The sequence below is a fragment of the Alligator mississippiensis genome, chromosome 1, assembly GCF_030867095.1.
Source record: "Alligator mississippiensis isolate rAllMis1 chromosome 1, rAllMis1, whole genome shotgun sequence".
Classification (NCBI taxonomy): Eukaryota; Metazoa; Chordata; order Crocodylia; family Alligatoridae; genus Alligator; species Alligator mississippiensis.
The window spans coordinates 159,189,211-159,214,923 of record NC_081824.1 but is presented as its reverse complement, the minus strand read 5'-3'; the positions used below and the strand labels follow the sequence as shown (position 1 = coordinate 159,214,923).

The window sequence follows — 25,713 nt, the reverse complement described above, 5'->3', positions numbered from 1 at the left end:
TTTGATCTCTGTATTTTGTTTAATGTTTTATGAGATACAAATTTAGATGAACTCCTTTTCCCAATTATCCGAGGTAAAATCCTGCCTCCACTAAAGACAGTGGCTGTTTTGCTGTTGATTTTAATGTGGCCAGTAGCTTGCCTTTAGTACCTCAGTCAGTCAGTCCTGAGGCCGTGCTGACAGTTGGGGCACCTTTGATGTAGCAGTACCTATCCTCCATTCTTCCCAGTCTTTTGCAATCCTTGTATACAATCACTTGGTTTTGATCCTGTCCAGTCTTTGATGTTGGTGGTCCAGCTTATCCTATGTTTTTCTCCTCTTCTTCGTAGGTCCATTGCGCCCTGCAGGATTGTCTTGGCAATGGTGCTGGGCCTTTTTGTTACATGTCCAAATAACTGCATCTTTCTTCTTATGATTTCAAGTAAGGGTTCATATTTTCTGACTTCTTGTCTGATTTGATGTTTCACAGATTCATTTGTTCTATGTACAATGTAGGGTATGAGTAGAAGTCTTTTGAAGCACCATGTTTCAAAGGTCTCAATTTGCTTTTCCAGCACCCTAGTGAGTGTCCAGTTCTCACAGCCATAGACAGTTGTTGAAATGACAACAGCATATAGTAGGTGAAGTTTAGTTTTCATTATTTTTAGTATCTATGAAATGGTTAATTTGGCATTAAGTCATACATTGCAAAATAATGCATGGGTATTAACACTGGAATATAAGGACTATACATTGTAGCAATATGAATTCTTCTTAAAAAGGAATATGATATGAATAAACTACTCTTTCTCTTGGTGAATTTATTAGGGTTGTTGTTTCATAATATCTTGCCAAATTCTGCTCACAGCTTAGCATGAGAAACTCCATGGTAATCAGTGGAATTTTATAGGTGTAACTAAGTAGAATTTTCCAAGTTTTATTTTTTTCCAAGTTTTATTTATATGTGCAATGTCTTGTGTGCTAATTTGCTATTGCTAGGTATTTGATGTAATTTTCAATGTAGAGGATGATGCAGATGATGGGGGTTATATTTTTTTCTTCAGACCTGCAGTTACAAATACTAGGATACTAAAGTTTACTGTGAGATGTGAAAGGCTTTCCATCAGCCCAAAAGGCTTTCAGCAATGTTGCTACAAACATTTGCCAAGTCACCTTTTTGTCACATTGCCTAGTGCATATGTGAGAGATAAGAGCAAAAGTTGAATCTGAGTTTTGACATGTTTCACAGTGAGGAATAGAGCAATAAGCATCTGAGGAAAACAGCTGACTAAAACGCTTACTCTTTTCCTAACCTTTCCTCTGCCGCATGTGGTATTTCTTGTGTAAATACCAACTGGAATAAATTACACCCTGCTAATAGGAAGATATACTGAGATGGGAATAACAGTCATCCAAATTCTGAAAGATATATTTGCTAAAATAAATTATGTGCCTGAAACATCCTTTAGGTTTTACATTTTCTTGTTAACTCTGGTTCCATTTCTTGACTTCAAAAAGCTATAAGTTGTGAAAAAGTCTATTTAGTTTTGAAATTGAATGGATTGGTAATAATTTAATTAATTTTAGGGTTGTAATCTTTTATTTGCAAAAGAAATCATCTACTAATTCCAATTAATGCTATGTGAAAATTTAGAGTTCTTTAGATGTTTATAAATTAAAGGATGGCAGTATTGGACACTGCAGCCGATTAAGTGGAAAGAGAATCAAATGACATAAAATTAACAAGAGAAAGAAAATACACAGTTGATAATTAAACTGAGAGAATGGCAAATGGATGGAATGCTTTATAGAGTGAGGTGGTAGAATCAAATCATATAGATGAGCTAAATCTACTATGGCTCTACTTGCAGCTTAGTCATTAAGTTAGTCTTATGAATGAAATAGAAAGTTGAGAAGTTTTATGAAATTTAATTTGAATTTGTTTTCCACTTTGGAAGACCCTTGGTAAATGGGATTTGTCCACACATTTATTTCCCCCTGTAAACCAGTTATTGGTTTATTTCAGGGGTAGGTAAAATACAGTGCGCTGGAGGGGCTTAGATTGACCCACAGTGGGTCCCTTGGTCCCTCCTGATCCAGGCACTGTCTGGCTGTGGTGTGTCCTGCCGAACCATGAGCACACAGCAGGGCTGGGGTGACTCCGCAGCTGGATTGCCTTTCTAGGCAGACCAGGCAGCAGCAGCTTCATCCATTTGTTGCCTCTGCTTGCCCCAGCCCTGTGGTACAGCTGCACAGTCCTGACCCCATGTGCCCTGTGCCTGCCCCAGACTCTCCTGCTCATGCTAAACAGTGACTGCAGTAGTGCTGGCTGTGTAGAACCTGCTTGCTCAGTGTGGAGGAAAAGTGCCCCCCCTCTTTCACTGCTGCCCAGAGCTGCTTGCTACACCCTGCTTAGAGCCCATGCTGAGCTGCCCTGAAGCTCTTCTGTATTGCCACTGCTGCCCTGCAGGGCAGCCCAGAGGTGATGATGACAGCAGTGGAACCACAGGGCAGCCCAGCATGGGCTCCGGGCAGCTGTACCAGAGAGTGCTGGGCAGTGGTGAGGGGGAAGGTACACTTTTCCCTCATGCTGAGCAAACAGTTTCTGCTCGGCCGGTGCTGCTGCCACTGTTTAGCGTGAGCAGGCAAGTCCAGAGCAGGCATGAGGAATGGGGGGGTCGGGGCTGTGCCTGGGTTCCTGCTGGTCTGTTCCCACCAAGGTGAGTCTGGAGAGGGTGTGGAGTGGGCTGGTGCTGTGCACTGCTGGCAGTGATATAGGGAGGTGCTGCAGGGTACATGGGCTCCGGGCTGTTGCAGGGCAGGGGTGGGTGCTTCCCACCTCAGGGGGATGTGCATGGAGGCTCCAAAGCACACCCAACTATACCCACAAACCCCACAACCACATCCTCCCCCACAATCACACACCCAACAAACACCACACTCCCCCACACCTTTCCCACACCCTTCCCCACACCCCTCCTCACATGCATCCCCCCACACCCCCACACCCCCTGCCCACTGCTATGTACACACACCCCACCACACACATGCACCCACACCCCCACACACCCCCTCAGCCACCTTCCCCTCCAGACACCCCACATACTCCATACCCACCCACACATCCCCACAACCCCCCGCACAAGCCCCCCATACTCACTCACCAACATCCACACATACCCCCACATATGTGCACTTCCACACACACACACACACACACACACACACACACACACACACACCTACCAATACCCCTGCAATATATAAGAATAAGACCTCATTTTGAGCTATTATGCACTCAACTCTATATACATGACACAAATGCACGCAAATCAGGACATTTAAAAAAGAAAAGAAAATTAAAATGTGTTATTGTGGATGTTTCATTTCTAGTATATAATTTTTTTTTCCAGTTCCAAGATGGGGAAACCCCCTTCTCAAATGGATACTTCCAGGGTGAGGAGAGGGACTTGTGGTGGGAAAGGTAAGGGGTTAGGGGCAGAACTTGCGGTCCTAAGATGGCGACCAGGGGGTGGGGCACCTGTCAAGGGGCACAGCTACCCTTGCAGCCCTTGACAGCCCGCTAAAACTAATTAAGCGGTCTTCCAGCTGAAATAATGGCCTGCCCCTGGTTTATTTGCTTTGCTGGGGATTAGAGAGGGTCAGGGGGTTGGAAGTGTTGTCCTTCTCTGGCACAGGACATTAATTTTATTTAGTTAATATATATTTGAAGGCATGACAAGGTTTTAAGATATATAACAATTGAAATTTGTACAGGGTAGTAATGTTATGATATCAGCTATAAAAGAAATAATGTACTGTTCTGCTTCTAGAGTTATAAATGATACTAGAATGATGCTGTTACTAGAATGATGTAACAGTGCTTTCTGTTTAGAAAGTTTGGAGTAATGAGTTTCTGCCAAATTTCCCTCCTCTTGCTTTTAATATTTTATGAAATTCTTCTCCTAAAAATAATTCTATTTACCTTATAAGTGAATTTAAGGCTTGTGAAATTGACACACATAGTTGCTAACACCTGCTGAATATTTTAGGAAACCTACGGTTACTAAATTTTTGGATTTTTTTCCTGTTGTTGTTGTTTACTACTGGGAAAGAAGATCTGAATCTCCAGAAATTACAAGAAGCATGACAAACAGTTTAATTTTATTGAAGGTATAGTGTGTCTCTTCTTCTCAGTATCAAATGGCCAAGTAGCTGAAAAAGAACAGATAAAGTATATAGTATGGTTATAGTGGACAATTCACATGGATTAATCACAGCGACTGGCATGAATCCTGTTTTAGTGTTTTTGGTAGTATAAAATGTAAATTGAAGCTGGTGGCATGCTGTTTAGTCAGCATTATATTAAGTAGAGGAATAAATAATGAATATGCATTTCCCATTAGTATCAAATACGGTGGCTGTATAGGGAAACATCCAAACCATTACAGTTCTGAAATGTAGAAAGAATTTTCTGAATTCTATGCAGCAGAAATAAGAGCTGCTGTACTGTAAATTGAATGAGTTTTGGGAAAAAAATATAAAGATGGCTGTCCCTGAACTAAGCTTAGAAAGGACGCAAGATGAGGGAAAGTGAGATAATAGAAAAAGGTGCTGTATCTCTGCTTTTAGGAAAGGCACTAAGAAGAATTTACTCTTGTCCATAAATATCTGTTGAAAGTAGTAGGGGACGTATTATCCAGAGCAGTAAGAAGAATAAAGCATGAAACACATTTGGCAGGATTTAGAGAAAGCTTTTTAGGTGTCTAAATACCAAACAGTGACTCAAAAGGGCCCTGCACCCTGCAACCTTAACATTCATTACACACTTATATCTTGGACTGCAGAGTTCCTTCAGGTATCCACATTAGGCCTTTTGAGCATGATTCATGGTACCTAACTCCCATGTAATATTGTTGGGAGGTTCCTGAAGAGGCCTCTGCTGAACAATAGAGAAAAAACTGTTTAATATACCAACAGCACTAAATTCAGCTCAGACCAGTGGGGATGTTGGTGTTGCATCCATTCCATCCAATAACTTTGTGCATGGTGAACTATGAGTCAAAAGAGAAGATGCTTAATGGACAGCTTGAGTTGAGTGCCTAGGTTCCTGAGGGGATTGGGAAGTCAGACACACACTTGAACGTGATTGTTTCCAATTGGCTCCCTTTTTATACTTCCAGACTTTCTTAAAAATGTTCCAGAGTTGCCTATCACTCCCTCCTCTCTGTGTAGAATTCTGAATGTCTCTTAAGAACCTCCAAAATTTCCCCAGTGGATGTATGAGGATCCTAGGCACTTATGTGGGTTGTATTGAATTGCTTCCTTGGGCAGGCACTCAAAATTTAATTGATGCAATGCCTAAGCCAAGCTGCATAATAAGATATTTTGAGTCCTGGCCATTTAGGTTTAACTGATGGGACCCAATCCTGCTGCATTGAATTCAATGTGAGCTTTACCACTGAACACAGACTAAGCAAAAATAATTGTACTAGTTCACAGAAAGATCATTGAATGTGTATGCGAGTGTGTGTGCATGTGTGTGTGTGTTTGTGTGCTTGTGCATGGCTAACATTGGTTCGCTACCATTTTGTTGGATATAATGTTGCATTTTGCCAAATATAACCTTTTAAGTGATGTATATGTATCATTATATATTGTCTTTGTATCTTTTTTCAACAAGCCAGTTCTCTGACAAATATGGTATATGTTAAGAGACAAAAAAGTTAAATTTAAGTTGCCACAATTATTTTTGTGTATCAATTACAGAGGACATTTTGCCTGAATAAATAGTATTTATTTGTCTGAATAAATAGGGTGTGTTCAGGACTTTAAATACAGTTTGTTAATTAATATGAACACCAGGCTTTGTTTTTAATTGTAGTTCTGAAGAGTAAACAAGGATAAAGAGCAGTGTACAGACTGAGTAAAAAAGAACCATTTTGTGTATAGTTTATCTTCAAAGTAAAGCTGCATTTTAAAGTCACTTTGTAGGGTGGGTTGAATATGCTCAAACTTTTTTTTACAAGGCCTCATAAAATCTGTTTCTTCGTTTTTTTGGTAAATAGCAGAATGAATATAAATGTAATTTGAACTGTCAAGTTGTACAGTACTATTAGGAGTCCTGTATATTCAGATCCTCTGTACTAGTAGTTTTAGAAAAAATCAACAAGGTTATTGCACTTATTTAATGGCTTTTCATTCTTGCTTTGTAGACCTGACAGCACTGAAGAAGATCCATTTTCAAGCTTCATAGTAATATAATGGACTGACTTTATCCTTTATACTAGGGGTATCTAACCTGGATGTAGCTAGGAACTGTACACTGCAGGGGCAGCCTCCTATTATTCTTCTCCACTGCATGGGCTGCTCCAGCAGCACAGATCCCCCTTCCACCTGTTGTGCCAATGGCGCACAGTCCTTCTGCCCCCACTGTGGCAGCACATGTCCCCCCTACTTTCCTCTCCTCCCCGTATTTTTTTGACCTAAGGAAGAAAAGATGTTAAAAACCTTCCAAATTTGTGGGATGGTCCTGGTCATTTTGTTAGAGGGAAGCTAGAACTGCAACCTGAGATCTGAACCATGTTCTTCCAGAGTTTGTAGCTAGGTTCTTTCCATGTGAGGGACCGCAGAGAGTGACTACAGGGTCAGGAGCTGAGATACTGTAAACTAAGAGAAGTGAGTCAGCAGCTAGCAACCTCCTACCATGAGAAGAAAGGATAATGAAGTCTGTGGCATACTGCAGACGCCTTGGTGCTACTAGAAGTTGGAAGGAAGGCCACCTTGTGACATTCCTTACTGGATATTGTGCTATAGTTTTTGCTAAGTATTGTTCTCAGCATGTTATCTAATAAATTCAATCAAAAATATGAATTCATTTTCTAATGCAGAGATTTTCTACAGATAGAAACCCAAGAAAGTAAGTGCTGATTATCTGATGGGAGTGTGAACAGGGTTGAAAAGGTTATATATGAAAATTGTTTCTTGTAGAAACAATTCTCTGATACATTTATTTCTTATTTTCTTTACATATCACTTTGTTAGATAGTTGGGCTCATTTCAGTTAAGTGGTGATAAACTGTATAACTTTTCTAATTATATTGGTGTGCTTGGCATTTGTGACCAGAGTCTGGAAACTTACTTACACAAGCAGTCCTGGAAACAAATATGGGTTTTAGTGAGGCTCTTTTCATGAGTAAGAGTAACAGGGTTGAACCCTTTTTTGTTTGCTCATGAATCTTATTCATGTCAGTGTGCATAGTCTCCATTATACAGGAAGGATAACTGAGACATTGAAAATGTAAGTGATTTTGCAAAGAACAGAGGGGCAGCTGGAATGTAAGACAGAACTAGACTGAAAGTTTCTTGACACCTCTACATGAGACATTTACTGCACAATAGACTAATTAGCTGCACAGTAAATGTTTCGGCATATACATGTGCACCCCTATTAGGCCGGAGTAAACTCATTTACTTCATAGCAGGATAGTACTTGTAAGTACTATCTTGTTGTACTTGTAAATACTATACTATTGAATATCCCCTATTTAATACCCTTCCTGGCATGAACCATTTATTGGGTTAGAGATGCCAGAGGAAATATCTGCAACCGTTCTGTTCAACAGCCATTAAAAGATCCATGAATCTATCCATGGATAGATCCAAGAATTTACCTAGTCCCCTTTTAAACCTTGCTGTGCTGTCTGCTTCTACCATCTCCTGTGGCAATGAATTCCACAGGTTAATTGTGCATTATGTTAAAAAGTACTTTCTCTTGCAAGTTTTAAACCTGTCACCTGCTAATTTCAGTAGGTGCCCCCTAGTTATAGTATTCTGGGACTCAGTGAACAATAGTTCTCTGTTTACTTGGTCCACATGCTTCATAATTAGATAGACCTCTATCTTATCCCCCTCTCAGGCTTCTCTTTTCCAAACTGAAGAGTCCTAGCCTTTTTAGTCTCTCCATGCCCCAGATCATTTTGGTTGCCCATCTCTGTACCATTACTAATTCTACTTCATCCTTTTTGCGGAGATCAGAACTGCACACTGTATTCAAGATGTGGGCACACCATAATGGTGTGATGATATTCTCCATTTTGATTTCAGTTTCCTTCTTAATGATGTCCAACTTCTATTGGATGTTTTGGTTGCTGCTGCACATTGGGCTGACATTTTTAGAGAACTATCTACAATGACTCCAGGGTCTCTTTCCTGAGTTGTAACTGCCAGTTCAGAACCCTGCATTGTGTATGTATAGCTAAGGTTATTTTTCCCCAAGTGCATTACCTTGCACTTGTTGACACTGAAGTTCAGCTGCCATTTTTTTGCCCACTCGTTTAGCTTGGTGTGATCTTTCTGCATCTGCTTTCCATCAGTTTGGGACTTTCTACCCAAGACCCAATTTGGTGTCATCTCCAGACTTGGATATTTCACTGTACATCTCCATTTTCAGGTCACTGATGAAAATGTTGAACAAAGTAGCACCAGCACAGATCCCTGTAGGACTGCACTTTTGACTTCCCTCCATCCTGAAAAGTGACCATTTAGTCCTGCCTTTGGGTTCCTATCTTTAACAAGCTCTTAATCCACATAAGAACCATCCCTCCAATACTATGGCAGTGCAATTTTTTTTTTAAAGCCTCTGGTGATGGACCTTTTTGAAAGCTTTTTGAAAGACCAAGTATAGAGTGGGCACATCTACACATTGCTGTTTGGTGATGTTGCTATGGCACTGTGCTTTAAGTAGTAAAACACAGTGTAGTATGGGTGGTTACTGCACCATATGCACAGCACACAGATTTCTCCTCTACATAGCTGTAGTGGGATACTATACCAGGGGAGTGTGCTGCTATGGCGATATAGCTGCCAATCACATGTAGACCCACATGATCGCTCTGTTGCTGTAGCACGCCATACGGTGACATAGCACATCACTATGTCACTGTAGGATGACATGTAGACACGCCATATGTCAACTGGACCCCCCTTGTCTACATACTTCTTAATACTCAGCTGGATCCCTCTTGTCCACGTACTTGTGACCACTATAAATTGTGTGCCACAGATTATATAGGACTGGAAGAGTAAGAAAATGTAGCTTTGTCTGCTGGTTATTTCCTACATGGTTTTGGGCAACTGAATGTCTGTATCTCAGATTGTTCCTTGATAAAATGAGGTTAATGATATTTATCTACCCTTTCTGAGATCTATTTGCATTAAAAAATACAATATAACTGCAAAGACTTAATTCTGCCCAAAGCTTTTCTATTTACAAATGTGATCTCTTTCTCTTTAACTGTTTTTATTTTTTTGTTTGTTTTTTAATGACAGAACTTATGATATTTGAGGATAATTTGCTGTTCAACCTAGGCAGAAATTGCAACTTCTGTCCCATGAGGACTTCCAGTGTATTTGAATGCATCTTTGTCCCAACAGGAAATTTAGATATTGTCACAGAATGAAAAGTGTTGAACTATTTTGTTTTTAGAACTTTTGATCAGAATATTTTGATGCTTCCTAAACTGAAACATTTCTTTTTGGCTTATTGAACTGAGATGATCTGTGCCTCTTGTGAGCTGTGGTTTGCGTATCTCTTGTTCCTTTTTCTCTCTACTGGGTCAAGCTCCTTCCCTGGACTACCTACACTTCTGGTGGACCAAATGGCTCAGTCAGGTTTTTGCAAAAACTCTTTTTTGCACTGAAAATTCATTGCACTGGAAATTATTTACCCAGGTTTGATAATATGGCACTCACGTTACACTTCAGTCTTAGGTTACTGCCATGATTTCTATTCAGGGGTTAAAGTCCTCCTGGTGATACAGAATGCAGAATCCTGCTTCCTGAGCAGTGTATTTGCAGGCAGCACTGGGAACTGGGATCTAAGGCGGCTGCTTCCTTCCTGCCTGCTGTTCTGCCCGTCCTCCTTTTTTTCTCCCTCCCTCCCTCTATTTTGTGTGTCTGTATCTATATCTATCTATCTATAGATATAGATATACAGATAGATATAGCTATAGATACAGATATATATATATGTGTGTGTGTGTGTGTGTGTGTGTGTGTGTGTGTGTGTGTATGTATATATATGTTATTGCACAGCAGGCGCTTCTTGTAAATTGCTTCATTGTAGGAGCACAGCATTAATCTTCTGCAACCGCTGATCTGAAACTACAAGTGAAGACTCCAGCAGATAAAGACAAGGAGAATTAGAAAGGAGAGAAAGGCAGATAGACTCACAAGAATAGATATCAAAGGGCTGTCTCACGTTTTTTAAATAAAATATAGGCAAGGAAAAACCATTGCATTATTTTAAAATGGTAACACTTCTCCCATAAAGGACTTCTGTAGCAGATGTTGAAAGCTGCTTGCATATAAATTTTATACACCTGTTAGGCAATTGGCTGAGGCATTTGTTCCAAGAATACAGAAGTCATGCTGCAGTGTGTTGTAAAGATACTTGAGCTAGCTTTAAAGAAGCAGTCTAACTGCGATGGAATGAAGCTCAGCATATGAATATTTATCCTGCTTATGGTTCATTAAAGCGATCTAAAGAAAATACGTAGTTAGCTCTTCTGAGCAATAAATGTAACATAGACAAGCATTCTCAGCTTCTTAACACCTGTTAGCCTGAGGGGTCAGGCCAACTCTCGGGATCTCAATATTGCGCTGTTAGGCAGGAGGGTGTGACACAATTGCAGCTATACAAGCACACAAATCAATTAGGTGCATACACACACACACTACCAGCTCAGGCACATACACATCCAAACCAGCCTAGGCACACACATACCTATTACTAATTCAAGTACATACACTATACACCCCAAAAGTTAGACACAGATCACTAATTCGTATATAGTGCACAAAATGCCATATATATACATGCACTTGCTCACATTAGCAACTCAGATACATACAAGTTCAAAATAACTAGCTTAGGTTCATGCACAACTATCACCAGTTTAAGCCCATACAAGCTACACACACCAAATTTAGATGGAATCAGTTACTAGTTACCAACACTTGCACATCCAATACACATACGTAGATTACTAATTCATAACACACACAATGATATCTATATATGTGTATTCACTAATTCACACACATACCACCCACCTACGCATACATACAAGTGAGTTCCTAAGTTGGGTGTTGTGATGTGTATGTATGTATGTGCTTGGTGTACTTGGGTTACCTGGGGAAAGGTTAAGGTAAGAAAGTAGAAGTGTAGGGAGTTAAAGTTACCAGGACCGGGATTAGAACTGGTAGACTACAGGGGCCTGGGCTGAAGAACTGAGGCTCGGGGGTAACTTTAGGTTAATTGATCTTAATTGATTAAAAGACAATGCCCAAAGCCTGCAGAACAGGGAAGCATGCTGGCACAGAGGCTGGGACTGAAGCCAGAGCTATGGGGGAGCTGAAAAGGTAGGTGGGGAGAGGGGAAAATGGGACTAAGGGAAAGTGTGGGTGTTAAAGAGGGGCTCTGGGTGTGGAGAGCCAGAGGATGGCTTTGGGGCAGCTAGAGAAGTTGCAGGGAGTGGCAGTAGGTGCTGGAAGCTGGAGAAAGGCTCCAGCTGCTGGAGAAAACTGCAGGACAGCTAAGAGGAGCTAGGAAGCTGCAGGAGGTGGGGGGGAGGATTACAGAAGGTGCAGGAGAAGCCTGAAAACAGAGAGACAGACAGTTGAAAATCACAGGAAAAGCAGCAGGTGGCAGGGCAGCAGGAAAGCAGAGAAAAACAGCAGAAAGTAACAGGGAAAAGGCAGTAGGAGCAGGGGAGGCTGAGAGGCAGCAGGGACAGCAGGAAAGCAAGGAGAGGCTGAGAGGTGACAGAAAAGGGAAGATGGAATTGGGAGGAGATCGGGAAACTAGCAGAGAGGGTGGGGACTGGAGCTGAGAGAGAGAGAGAGAATGAGGCTCGAATTTAAGATAGGGAAGGGACTGAGATTCAGTAAAACATGACCCAACTTGGGATTGCAAATGACAGTGGTTTTATTGAACAGGGGAGATGGTGACACAATGTCAAATTGGTTCCCTTGCACCCACACACACACACACACACACACACACACACACACACACACACACACATACATGGCAGCAGGGATTAGAGAGGCTTGGTACAGGGGCTGAAGTCCACTGAAGTCCAGGAGGACAGAGACAGAGAGAGAAAGAGAGAGTCCAAATTGTAGGAGGAGGTGTGCAGGTAATATCTACCTATCCAGGCTGGAAATGGGTCCTTGTCCAGTAGATGTTGTCCAGAGTGGGGGTCGCTGGCAGGGCCTCCGGGTGGATAGGTGGTGTGGCATAGTGCTGGTCCAGAAGGAGAAGGTGTCCCACTGGGCCTGTCTTCATTGCCCTTTTAATAGGGGCAGACCTTGTGTGACTGTAAAGATAGAAGGCATGCCCAGGCAAGGGTCAGTCCCTGGTGTAGTGAACATGTGTGCTCCATGCAGGGATGTGCAGTTTTGGGTGTCTGTAATGGTGAATGTTGCTGGTTCTGCAGGGTCTTTTGTCTTTCAAATGCTGGTCTTGTCTCTGTTCCTGGGTGAGGTCTGTGATTGATTCAATGCGAAGTGATGGCCCAGTCATTACAGGCCATTCAGTAGGGGCCTGCTACCATTGTATTTCAATCATTCCCAATCATTCTCATTCATCCAGGAACCAATTTACATGGGAGGGATATGTGACTCATACAGTTGTGACACAGGGGATGCCCGGGCAGAGGACACAAGATGGAGGTTTGACATATAAAATGGAAACTTGACATGGCTTTGGTTCACTTACAAACACAGGCCTAAACCATACAATATCCATATGAAACAATAAAAATCAATATGAAAATGATAATAATACAATATACAACAGTTGATATCCAAAACCAAAAACTTGAAAAATGTTTAAAGCTTATCCTAAGTCTAAGCTCACTTATACTTATCTATAGGGAATAGAGAGGGAGAGAAAAAGTCAGAAATGGTTGGGGAAGGGGAGGGAATGCATTTTAAAATTAAAAAAAAAAAGAAAAAAAGAAAAACAGGGGGTTTTGCTATACACCAAAATTCCACTGTTTTCATGCCAGGGTCCGACATGTCCCAAATACTTCAGGCAGAGTCTTGTTTCACTAGCTGGACAACCAAAGTTAAATTTTATATAAACATCAGGTACACAGGCAAAGTCTAGGTCTGATTCTGTGTTTTCCTGCCTTGAACAGGGGTGGGCCTTTCACTGTCCCTCTTGTAAGGGTAAGGAGACATCTGCATGTCTCCAGAAGGTGATGCTATTTCTCCTTTGCCCTCCCATGAGGCTCTGGAGCCACTCACAGCAGCTCCAGAGAGGAGCATCTCTGAGGAAATGTTCCTGAGATGCCTCCGGCAAAAAAAAAGGCTTTCTCACAGAAAATCCGTCAGTGTGCTGGGAGATGTCCATGGCAGCTGCTGGCACCCACACATGGCAGGCAGCACAAAGACACCTGTGCCAGTGGAGGGACCCTGCCATCTTCCCACAGCACCGCAGCAGGCAGGTTGGCTCTTGGATTCTGGCATGGGGCACTTAATACACTGATCCAGGGCCTGGTAGCAGACCTATATAATGCCACATGCTGCAGATGAGCTGAAGTGCAGCTGCTGATGGGGTTGGGGGAAGCTTTAAGCACTGGGCTGGGGGTGACAGGGGCTGCACAAGCCATGGTAGTCAGGCTCTCCTCATTTCTGTATCAACTGCTATGACCAAGTTACCCTGTCCCTTTCATTACAGAGGAGGTCCCCCTCATGCTTGTCCTGGAGCACATTAAGGGTGCCTTTTTCCTCATGGCTGAGGGCTGGCCCTGGGTCTATGCCCTACAGCTATTCAAGAGGCTTCCTCAAGGAGTGGAAAGGAAACACCTCCTTTCACTGGGAGTGAAGCAAGGTTACCTGCCTCTCCCCGCCTTCCCTAGTCTCATGCAGGCCATGCAAGTCCTGCTGCTGGAGCACTAAATAATCCTGCCAGAGGACTTCTGAAGATGGAGCATAGCTGACATTAACTTAGATTTATCCTGAGACGCTCGGCTTGCCCCGGCCATGTTGGAGTCCTGGGGGAGCACTCTCAGTGTTTCCTAACACACACCTCTGTACATCTTTGCCCTCTTTCTAGCACATGGCCATCCAGCACACTCTGGGGCCCTCACCTGCCCCCAGGGTACACTCCCAGATGCCCAACTCCACATTGACTCTATGGGGTATATGTTATATGAGGGAGGAACACAGCACAAAATCACCTATAGCAGCCACACACATACAGAGTAAGCTACATACAGGAGGTGCAGGGACACTTTGACTAGGACTAGGTCTTTTATCTGGTGGGTAATGTCCCACCTGGCTGGTGGCTGCAGCATCCCTGAGAAAAATTGTCCTGTTCATGGATTTCTATATAGTGACAGGCATGAGAAACAGCACCTTTGGGAAGCATAGGGTAAATATAAAAAGGTTTCTGTCCCTTTTTGTGTGGATATAACAATACATGAAGAGGAGTAAAAATTGAGTCTAACTGGAAGTCTCCCTGGGTTTCTCTTGGGGATGTGCAGTCACAGGCCCTAATAGAAAATCTTACAGACCCCAAGCCCATGAATCCCAAGGGAATCCCAAGACATAATCACAAAAAACAAGGATTATGTCTCTCTTCTCCTGCCCCCCTCTAGAATCATTTTGGCCTTAGGACAGCATTACTGCTGCTCCCTCCAAAGAAACTGCCACAAACATGTGGGGATTTGGAGCCCAGAATATGGAGAGGAGATTAATATAGATGTTGTCTACGGTGACTTACACCAGCTTTCCCCAGGGGCTTGTGGTGGGCATTGGACAGGGGCTAGACCAACACTTTGACTGCTGTCTTCAAATCTTCAGGGCCCAAATACATATATCCCCAACCCCATGTGTAATGTATCCTTTCTCTGTATGGGGAAGGGAACGATCTCTATGGCACTGACACATGATGTTTTGTTGCATGATTGGCCACTGAAAAAACTCTACAGCTGTGTCCTTACAGAAGTGCATGGCTGCAGACCTCTTTAAAAGGACCTGAACCCGTGACAATCTGAACCTTCATTACAACAGCAAACATCTGTTGGATTCAGGAGATTGCTGTAACTCATGGCGCTTCCTACAAAGTTACAGTGGGGAGCTGTACTTTTGTCTGCGCTCTATGAGTAATCTGTCCATACAGGGAGCTGGGAAAGATGGCTCAAGCAGTTAATACGAAGGAGTTGAAAGAAAATAAAATAAGAAGGTTTATTGCTTGTTTGTGTGATACAAGTAAACTCATGCTAAGGAAGCAGCATTCTACGAGTGCAGGTCCAAGGCTGCTGGAAGGCAACTTCACATCTGATAGAGGCACATGTAATTCCATCCCCTCTGTGCTCATCCCTCAATACCTGCTTCTCTGCCAAACATGGTAATGATATGAGGCAAGATTTCTTACTTGAACAAGGTATAGTATAGCAGTTCCTAATGGAGAAACATAAGCCATGGAGAAGCATTGCACAGTTGAAGGAAAATAACTTTTTAAATGAAATTAGGGTAGCAATAAGGTGCTTTGTGCCAACCACAGAGCTTCATTTGCTGAGAGGCCTGATTCCACCAGTTACTCAAGTATTCCCATCAAATTCAGTGGCTTATCAGAAAGGCAGTGCTTGAAACACGAATGGTACTCACAATACAGTCCATGTTATCTGTTCAGCTTTCAATTCTAGATATAGAATAAAGAGGGAACATATTATCTCTGTTAAAAATGAACTAAACCCACAGAGACAGCTAAAATGTTAGGATGAGAAAAGAAACATAACAAGAAAAAGGGTTGTAAATTCTTTTCCATCTAGCCTTCTAAAGCAGAGACACCAAGGGCTTTTTGGTGATAGTTAAGCAAGTAAGAATACTTCTACCTATATTTCCTGGTAGAGGAGTTCACATCCCTCAGATAGAGTATGAAGTTTTCTACTGGGGACATAACATTTTCTGCTGAGCACCAGCTTTCATTTAAAAACAAGGTGCCAGCTGTTCTGTTTGAGGGGAAACAGCTGCAGATACTGTTATTGACTATCAACAGGTAAAGGACCTCCCTTGTGATAAGGTATATACATTTCTAATTTTTTGATCATTTTTAAATTTAAAATGAGTTAAATGATTAGTTACCTGAGTTCACTTAACTTGGTTTGCATGACTCTCTACTCTTTCTGAAATTTCCTTGATAAGTTGTTTACTACAGAAGCCTGCTGACAGTTTACTGTCAGGAGTTTCTCTTCAGTCCTATTTGCATCCTTTCCATTCCACAGGAATGGCTCTTGCCAAAGTTTCTAGTGACTGTTTGTAAGTCAAATCTCATATGCAATATTCAATCCTCATCCTTGGTGGCCCATCAGCTGACATCAACATAACCAGCCACACTGTTCCTATTAAGATCTTGCTCCTCCTCTGCTTCCATGACTGGCTTCTGGTTCTCCTCTCATCTCTCCCATCACTCTTTCAGAAGAGCTTCCTCACTTCTACTCCAAGTCCCTGAATGCCCCCCATCCTTGGTCTTTATCTCTTCTCTCCTTACACATTATTTCTGGGTAATCTCATCTGCAAACACAAATTCAACTGCCATGTCTGTACAGGTGACTCTCTTCAGGAAGCATCTCTTTCTCTAGCATGTGTATCTAGATATCAGTTCAGGATCAACTTAACTTAAACAAAGCTCTTGGACCATTTATTTACTGCCTCCCCACTCAGCCGAGGACTGCCACTGAGGAAAAAAGCCTTGCCCACTCATTCTCACTACTTATAGATTCATAGATGTTAGGGTCGGAAGGGACCTCAGTAGATCATCGAGTCCGACCCCCTGCATAGGCAGGAAAGAGTGCTGGGTTCAGATGACCCCAGCCAGATGCCTATCTAACCTCCTCTTGAAGAACCCCAGGGTAGGGGAGAGCACCACCTCCCTTGGGAGCCCATTCCAGACCTTGGCCACTCTAACTGCGAAGAAGTTCCTCCTAATGTCCAGTCTAAATCTGTTCTCTGCTAGCTTATGGCCATTATTTCTTGTGACCACCAGGGGCGCCTTGGTGAGTAGAGCCTCAACAATTCCCTTCTGCGCCCCCATGATGAATTTATAGGCAGCCACAATGTCACCTTTCAGCCTTCTCTTGCGGAAGCTGAAGAGGTCCAGGTGCCCTAGTCTCTCCTCGTAGGGCTTAGCCTGCAAGCCCTTAACCATACGAGTGGCCCTTCTCTGGACCCTCTCCAAGTTATCCACGTCCCTCTTGAAGTGTGGTGCCCAAAACTGCATGCAGTATTCCAACTGCGGTCTGACCAGCGCCCGATAGAGGGGAAGTATCACCTCCTTGGTTCTATTTGTCATGCATCTGCTAATGCATGATAAAGTGCCATTGGCTTTTCTGATGACTTCGTCACACTGCCGGCTCATGTTCATCTTGGAGTCCACTAGGACTCCAAGATCCCTTTCTGCTTCCGTGCTACCAAGCAGGTCATTTCCTAGGCAGTAGGTGTGCCGGACATTTTTCCTCCCTAGGTGCAGCACTTCGCATTTCTCCTTGTTAAATTGCATTCTATTGTTTTCTGCCCATATGTCCAACCTGTCCAGGTCTACCTGTAGTTGTTCCCTGCCCTCCAGTGTGTCCACTTCTCCCCACAGTTTTGTATCATCTGCAGACTTGGACAGAGTACACTTCACTCCCTCATCCAAGTCACTGATGAAGACATTGAAGAGTATCGGTCCAAGGACCGAGCCCTGCAGGACCCCACTGCCCACACCCTTCCAGGCGGATACCGACCCTTCCACCACCACTATCTGGGTATGACCCTCTAGCCAATTTGCCACCCACCAGACTGTGTAATCATCCAAGTCACAGCCTCTTAATTTGTTCACCAGTATGGGGTGGGATACCGTATCGAAGGCCTTCCTGAAGTCTAAGTATACGATGTCAACCCCTACTCCTGCGTCCAGGTGTTTTGTAACCTGGTTGTAAAAAGAGACTAGGTTAGTCAGGCATGATCTACCTGCTATGAACCCATGCTGGTTTCCCCTCAGCATAATTTTTCCTGCTGGGCTCTCACATATATGAGCCTTAATAATCTTTTCAAAGACTTTGCCAAGGATGGAGGTGAGACTGACTGGCCTATAGTTGCCTGGATCCACCTTCCTCCCCTTCTTGAAAATAGGGACCACACTGACCCTTTTCCAGTCCTCCAGGACCTGGCCCGTGCGCCACGAGTGCTCAAATATTCTTGCCAGTGGCTGTGCAATGACATCAGCCAGTGCCTTCAGTACTCTCGGATGGAGCTCATCCGGGCCTGCCGACTTAAACGCATCCAGTCCTTCCAAGTGACTCTGCACCATCTCAGGGTCAACGCTTGGTAGTCTGGTGCCCTGCTGTTTTCTCTCTACAATCCCATTGTGAGACTTGTCTTGCCCCTCATTTAGGAACACTGAGGCAAGGAACTCATTGAGGAGTTCAGCCTTGTCCCCCCTGTCTGTCACCAATTGCTTTTGTCCATTCAGTAGCGGTCCTATTCTGCCCTGGGCCTTTCTTTTACTCCCTATATAGCTGAAAAACAATTTTTTGTTATCCTTAACTTGGAATGCCATCCTCAGCTCCATGGTAGCTTTGGCCTTTCTAACTGCCTCCCTACAACTGCGAGCTGAGGAGGTATACTCCTCTTTAGTAATCCCTCCCTGTTTCCACTGCTTATATGCCCTCCTTTTTGCCCTTAGGCTGCTCTGGATTTCTCTGGTCAGCCAGGGAAGCCTCTTGGCCCCTTTCCCCGCTTTCCTCTGCATTGGGATCGTCTCCCTCTGTGCCCGAAGGGTAGTCTCCTTAAGGCACAGCCACCCTTCCTGGGCTCCCATCTCGCTAAATCTCTTACTCTGCAGTGCATCATAGACTAAACACCTGAGTTTGCTGAAGACAGCCTTCCTAAAGTCTAGCACTTCCACCCTACTAGTTACCTTACCCACTGTACGCCTTATAACAAATTATATTATTTGGTGGTCACTGTCCCCCAGGTGACTGCTGATCTGTAGGTCCCCTACTATGTCATCCCCTGTTGCCAATACCAGGTCTAGTAAGGTATTCCCCCCTAGCGGGACCATGTACCTCCTGCGTCAGGTGGAGGTCCTGTACACAAGATAGGAATCTGTGTGAACAGTGGGAATTTGCTGTCTGCATCTCCCAGCAGATGTCAGGGTAGTTTAGGTCCCCCATGACTACCGCCTCCCTAGCCTTTATGGTCTCTGAGACCTGCCTCAGGAGTTCTGAATCTAGTTCTTCCCCTTGGTGTGGGGGTCTGTAACAGACCCCTACAACCAAATCTCTTTCCCCTTGTCCTCCATGTATCCTAACCCACAATCCTTCTACTTTCTCCTCCTCTGAATCCATTTTGATAAGGGTCGATGTATAATGCTCCCTGACATAGAGCGCAACTCCTCCCCCTCTCCTCCCCACTCTCTCCTTTCTGTACAGCTTATAGCCCTCAATGTGTACCACCCAGTCGTGGGTAGAGTCCCACCAGGTTTCAGTTAGCCCCACTAAGTCGTAAGTGTTTTCTGCAAGCAGGAGTGCTAATTCATCCTGCTTGTTCCCCATGCTCCTAGCATTGGTGTATAGGCACTTGAGCCCTGTGACTGGCTTCTTTGTTGCCCCTCGGTTCTGATGCCCAAAGGGCCCCCTATTGCTTACCTGCCTATTGCTTACCTGTGCTGTACTGCTGGATGTCCCTTGGATTGCAGGTTCCTGATGATCTCCTTCTTCTTCCTCCCCGCCCCCCGTCTGAGCTAGTTTAAAGCCCGATGTAGGAGATCAGTCAACCTGTTGGAGAAAATACTTTAACCTTTCACTGAGAGGTGAAGTCCATCACGCCCCAGGAAGTCCCCTGCCAGGAAGTACGGGTCATGGTCTAAGAAGCCAAATCCTGCACCATGGCACCAACTCCTGAGCCGCAGGTTGACCTCTTTGATGCAGGTGCTTTGATACGTCTTCCATCATAGCTCAGAAATCTTTAAGCTTCTTATTTCCTAATTGCTTCTGAGCCTATGTAAACACCAGGGAGTGAAGTGCTTATATCAAGTACACACACCAATGGGTACATGCAGAAAATATTTAAATGACCTACTTATTTTTCCTCCCCATTCTGGGAGAAGGATGAGACTGGACTGCTTAAGGGGATGGATAATTGGGTGTTTTACCTTTATGTCACCAATTAAGTCAGTAATTTTCTACAGATCATGGTAGCCTTTGTGAAATGGTCTTTGAAGTGTGAGTCCAGTTTTTGATGGAGAAGGGTTCATCTCATACAGTAACTGAAGAATGAGGAAGCCTGTTGGTTTCTTTGCTGAGACAGCCAAGTACCGAGTGGAGGATGTTGTCTCCTCCACTATACTGAGCCTTTAAGCACAGGACGCTACAGAGAAACATATGCTGATGCTGTCTATGTTACCTCTTCTGCAGATAAGAAGGACTTTGGGTTTCGGGGTTGTCAATCTGGAAGCTTTTGTGAGCAACAAAAAATAAAAAAAGGTAAAGCAATAATAAAGCAATACCCCTAGCCAGCAGCTTTTAACTGCCTGCTATGAAATGAAAGGCCAGTTTGCAAAAATCAGACATAGTCTTGGCTCAACAATCCTATAGCTTTTCAGAACTAAGAGGGAAAAAAAGAAACTAAAAAAAGAATAGGGAAACACTCTTATACAGATCTTTCTACTATTGTTCCTCTTTGATGGATATAATTAGAGACAGTCATTTCTTTTCCTCTTTGCAAATTACTTGTGGAACAATTCAGGTGGCTACAAATGTATTTGCTAGGGAGTTTTTGTGAACAAATTTGACCTTATGGATCATTCATAAACTGTTCACTTTAACTATGCCCTTTAAAGTTCCACCTACAAAAGCATTTTGTTTTTCTCCTCTAAGATGATTATAGCCTGTGCTTCAGTTTTTAACTCAAGGGAGGAATATAGGCTTTTAGACTTGGAGCTAGATTGGACCCCATTCCAGCAGCCAGCCAGAAGTGGACAGAAAAAGGAATGTCAATGATGGTCAAAGCTATTAAGCTTTCCCTCAGTTACAGTTCTTTTTAAGAACCACATAGAGACAAAGAAAAATGGACTATTGAGCCTGAAAATGACATTCCTGTTTTTCTCCCCATTATGTCAAATTACAGATCAGGATCTTCACTCCTACACAATACCAAATGGGAGTGAGTAGCCCCTGCTGCCCAGAACTGTTATGTGGGAATAGAAGGAGGATATTCTCACTCTTCTGAAGTAGAGGAAGAGCATCCTGTGTCCACTATACTTCAGTCTGTGGGACTTTCCAATTACTCTTTCATTTGAAAATCCATACCACATGCTAAAAAAAGCAAACAGCTTTTTTTTCTGTAAGGGCACACCATAAGTTTCTGTGGCCCTCATGCTGTTATAACTCTGAAGGGCAGCATCACTTGGAGTTGGTGAAATGAACAGGTGCAGATTTCAGAGTGATGCAGAGCTCCCAGTTAACTACTGGTTGCTACCTGGATTATTCAGAAACAGGTTTGACTCTTAACTTTTGATTATTCAACCTGCTATCAGCAATCTAGATCTCAGTGTTGGAATCTTTCAGGTTCTGCCAGGTCTGTGTTGGTTCTGACCTCCAGCGTCCCTGCTGTTCTAGACTTGGGTTCCCCCTCAGGAGATACCATGAATATGGTTAAATTGTTTGATTACCTTGTGGACAAGTAGACTAGGAGGCCAAATCCTATTTCAACTTTATGTGCCTGAGTGGACTTAATTACTTGTGTAAGTGAGGCAGATTATCTCACTGCTGTTTATCCATTTTCAAAACAAAAATTTAAATGCAAGGTAAAGCAAAACCATTGGTGACTATGGTCAGAACCTACCCCCCCCCCCCCTTAAAAGGGTACTGTCCTCTTCAGAGGAACACTCCCTGGCTTGTCTTCTTCTGGCCCCACAAACTTTCTCTGCTTGACTGCTCAGTGGGGCCAGCTTGAGGTGGAGTGATTAGATAGTGCTCAGGGCAACATGGTTAGAGTATTTGACTGTGAAATGGGAGATACAGTTCAGACTCCTGGATGATGGGAGACCTAGATCACCTACACAATGGGCAAGTGCCTTAGGCTATCCTCTAGGCTATGATGCTAAAATATGGGAGGTTTCTATTGCCTCTGGCTGTAGAGTGAAAACAGAATCTAAACTCTATGTGAGGGCCAAAAATTACAGTTTTGTATTTACAGAAGTGTCACATAAGTTCATATCTGAACAATTGGATTTGGTCCTTGGAGAGCAGCCAGCAACTGCTCAGTTGTTATGTACATGGAATTCTCCTTTAAAACCTTTTCTTGGTCTTCATGTTCCCTCCCAGCTTGGAAACTAAAAACAAAATGTGAAGCATCTGTTTTTGAACTAGGGGCAACAGTAGACACAGAACAACAAGAACCAATTATCAAAACCGCCAGATCTGATTAGAAGCATAGGCTTGACACAATTTTATTTTCTGAGATAACAGATTAATATGATCTTTCTCTGAATGCACCAACTAAGATTCATGTCTATTCTCTCTTGTGGAACACTTACCAAATAAAGCAGAAAAAAAGAAGATACCAAGTACTGTAGCATTACAGAAATGTGCAATATTACAGTAAATCTCTACTTGGCCTATACTTGGCCTCCCCTTTGAAACCTATCAATGTCAACACCCCTTGACAATGTGCTATACTTTAGCAAATATGCAGCATTTCAAAAGCATTTAGCATTTTATCTGAATTATGTATATATTTAAAAGAAACTAGGGATTACATACAGTGACACTGTCAATGTAGAAATCCCCATTCTGTCACAGCTCATATAATTACTGTGGTTCTATATTGTACCTCACATTAATATGAATGAGCCTGCAAGGCGGAAAAAGTTCTGTTTTGTTTTAATTACTTTGTATGCTTAGCTGCACTTTGTAATAGCCAGTTTCCACGCTCTTGTTTCTGTGATGCTTTTGCACAGAAACAGAGGGAAATATTTGTGGGAAACCAGGGAAGTGCATTTATAAAACCACAAGAATGGATGGGGGACTTGGAGTGGGTGCAGTGCTGGACCCCCATTTCACTGTTTTTACTATTGATTAGAAGTTCAATGACTAATTCCCATTGAAATACCTAGACCTGCAGCTTACTCTGAAACCTGCTAGGCCTTGGTCCTCTGAGCACCTCATGTGCTTAACTTTATGTAATTTAGTAAGCTGTTTAAATGTTGACTTCTCTAAAATCTGCATACTTAGCTGGATTGCCTTGAGATCTATTGTGCCTAGCGGGTGTGCACCATGTGGTTAATGGTACAAACTGAGAGTTATTTAAATGGGAATTTCCCAAGATACAACCCCTCTCAATATAACATTGTAAAGCCATGTGATTCTATCAGACTTTTTTGTGCACAGCTGGAGTTTAAACTATGCTTTGGATCTTTCCCAAAAGGGGCCAGGTAGAGGCCAGTTTGGAAGGGTCACACTGTGTAAATGAGAGGCATATTGAGGAAGGTTGGCTGGCTCAGGGGGCTCAACTTTGACAGCATGGAACCATCTCAGCATACAGATTGGCCTCCACAGTCAAGGAAGTCTGTGACCTTTTAGTAAGCTACTACTTGTGCATGCAGTGGCTATGAGCAAGGGGCAGCAAAAAATGCTAATGTCATCGGAAAAGGCGGGGTTAGTGGGAAATGCTGGTTAGGACTGCATGTTGCAAAGAACAGTGGACAAGAAGATAGAAGAGAAGAGTCATACCAGTCTTCTTTTGGGTGCATAAACTTCCTGAAAACAACACTAAATAAAACTGTCTAGACTTCAGGACAGATCTGCATGTCTCTCTCTGCTGTGGTAGCAACAACCACCTCTCAATATTTGAGGGCACAAAAGAGCCCATAAGAATTACCAATCATTCTTCACCATTAGCCAGCCCCAGTGAAACCTCAGTGGCAAACCTATGTGGCAATACCAGTTGCCTAAACAAAGACTAATTCCTATCCAAGCTCCCCAAATCCTCTTTGTGTTAAAGGGGAAAAATAGGAAATTCTTTATTTTAAAAAAATGGCAAATGCAGTTAAGGATGTGCAGAGGTGTCTTCAGTCCTGCAATGATGTTTTGTTTAGCAAAACTCAAACCTTCAGGAGTTTGAAAACCAGGAAATAAAAAGCTAAGGTGCACACTGGTGCCAACAACCTTCAATGTGCCCACTATGTATGTAACACATGTGAAATCTGCCTTTGCAGACAATACAGAACTCTCAGGAAATTGCTGTTACAATTCTGTGCTATATGCCATACCTGGTTTATTCCATACCTGGTTCTGCCTGGGACTGGACTCAAAGCTAAGAAATAAGTCTCATCCACTCTGTGTTGCACGCATGTTTGCAAATTCGTGGTGTAAACAACTTGACATGGCTCCAAGCCATTTATACCCTAAATCTTCAAGCCTTGTGTTTATTTCTCGGTGTACCCAGTTTCACTCAGGATATGGTGAAGACATATTCAAAAAGTCTAATGCCTCTGTTGTTGGAGGCAACACATGTAGTTAGGTGAGCTCTACTGAACAAGAGTTCTCTATAGATGCTGCATACCTTGAGCCTATGGTGCAGAACGGATTTTACACTGGCTATATTTTACACTCGTTTTATTATATTGCATAGAGAATTCTCAATGGGCACATCTACACATGCCATTACTGTGCACGAATAAACTGTGGAGCTTATTGTTCTGGAGTTTATTGCTCCTGGGTGTGTTGTTTGAACATATGGCCAGGAGCCTGCCAGCCCAGGACTGCTCCCCCAGTTCAACATGCTATGGAGGGGTTGTTTGGGGTACGAGTGTGCTTCACTGTGGGGCTAGCCAGCAGGCAACCAGCCTGCCCCTCCAGTATCTACACGTGTTGCTGAGGAGTTTTTTACTCCGGAGCAGGATAGTACTTGTATTTACAATCCTGCTGCAGAGCAAATTAGTTTACTTCAGCCTAATAGGGTCATGAATGTAGATGCTGAGAAATTTACTGTGCATCTAATTAGTCTACTGTACAATAAACATCTTGTGTAGACATGCCCAGTGTAATGTGACCAACTTCCAATTTTTGGGGGCAGTAACAAATGTTGGGGCTGTATCCCAGAGTTCCCGAAGTGTCCTTGAAATGTGAGTTGTGACTTGAATTTGGAAAATGATCCCCAGTCTTTACTAGCCATGTATGATGTAGCTAGTTCCATTTATTATTAGATGTTTATTATAGTATCAGTGGCAGCTTTGAGTGACTTGTCAAATCTAGATGTTGTTGATCATCAAGATGTGCATATGGTTTGAATGCAATGCTTGTTTCATTCTAAATTACAATACTGAAAAGAGCATGTCTGTTCAATGAAGACTTACAAAAGGAATTTCTTTTTCTCAAAAATCTTAAGACTGATATTTTTTGTTAACATTGCATTTTAAGTTCTTTCCAGCATACATTGATGAGGTTCATATGAAAACAGTTGAGCACCAGCAGTCTCCACAAGCTCAAGCTTTCAATGGTCTTCCTTAGAAGAACAGGTAAGCTAGGCAGACTCTGTTTTGACAGCCAAAGATGGTGCACAGGCTTATCACTCTGTTGATTGTTTTCAAAGCTTAAGTTCCAGACACTGTAAGTCCAAGATCATAAAGTTAGAGGTGAATCCTAAACATTGTTGAGCCCATACTAAGACAAA

At 42.9% G+C, this 25,713-nt stretch overlaps 1 long non-coding RNA gene across 1 annotated transcript; it reads left to right on the top strand.

Moving 5' to 3' along the window:
• Positions 1 to 333: 333 nt before the first annotated feature.
• Positions 334 to 6,939, top strand: LOC109286425 (uncharacterized). Its single transcript, XR_009461618.1, has 4 exons — positions 334 to 421; positions 3,393 to 3,463; positions 4,098 to 4,152; positions 6,195 to 6,939. It is a non-coding gene; the product is annotated as an uncharacterized LOC109286425 (long non-coding RNA).
• Positions 6,940 to 25,713: the final 18,774 nt, after the last annotated feature.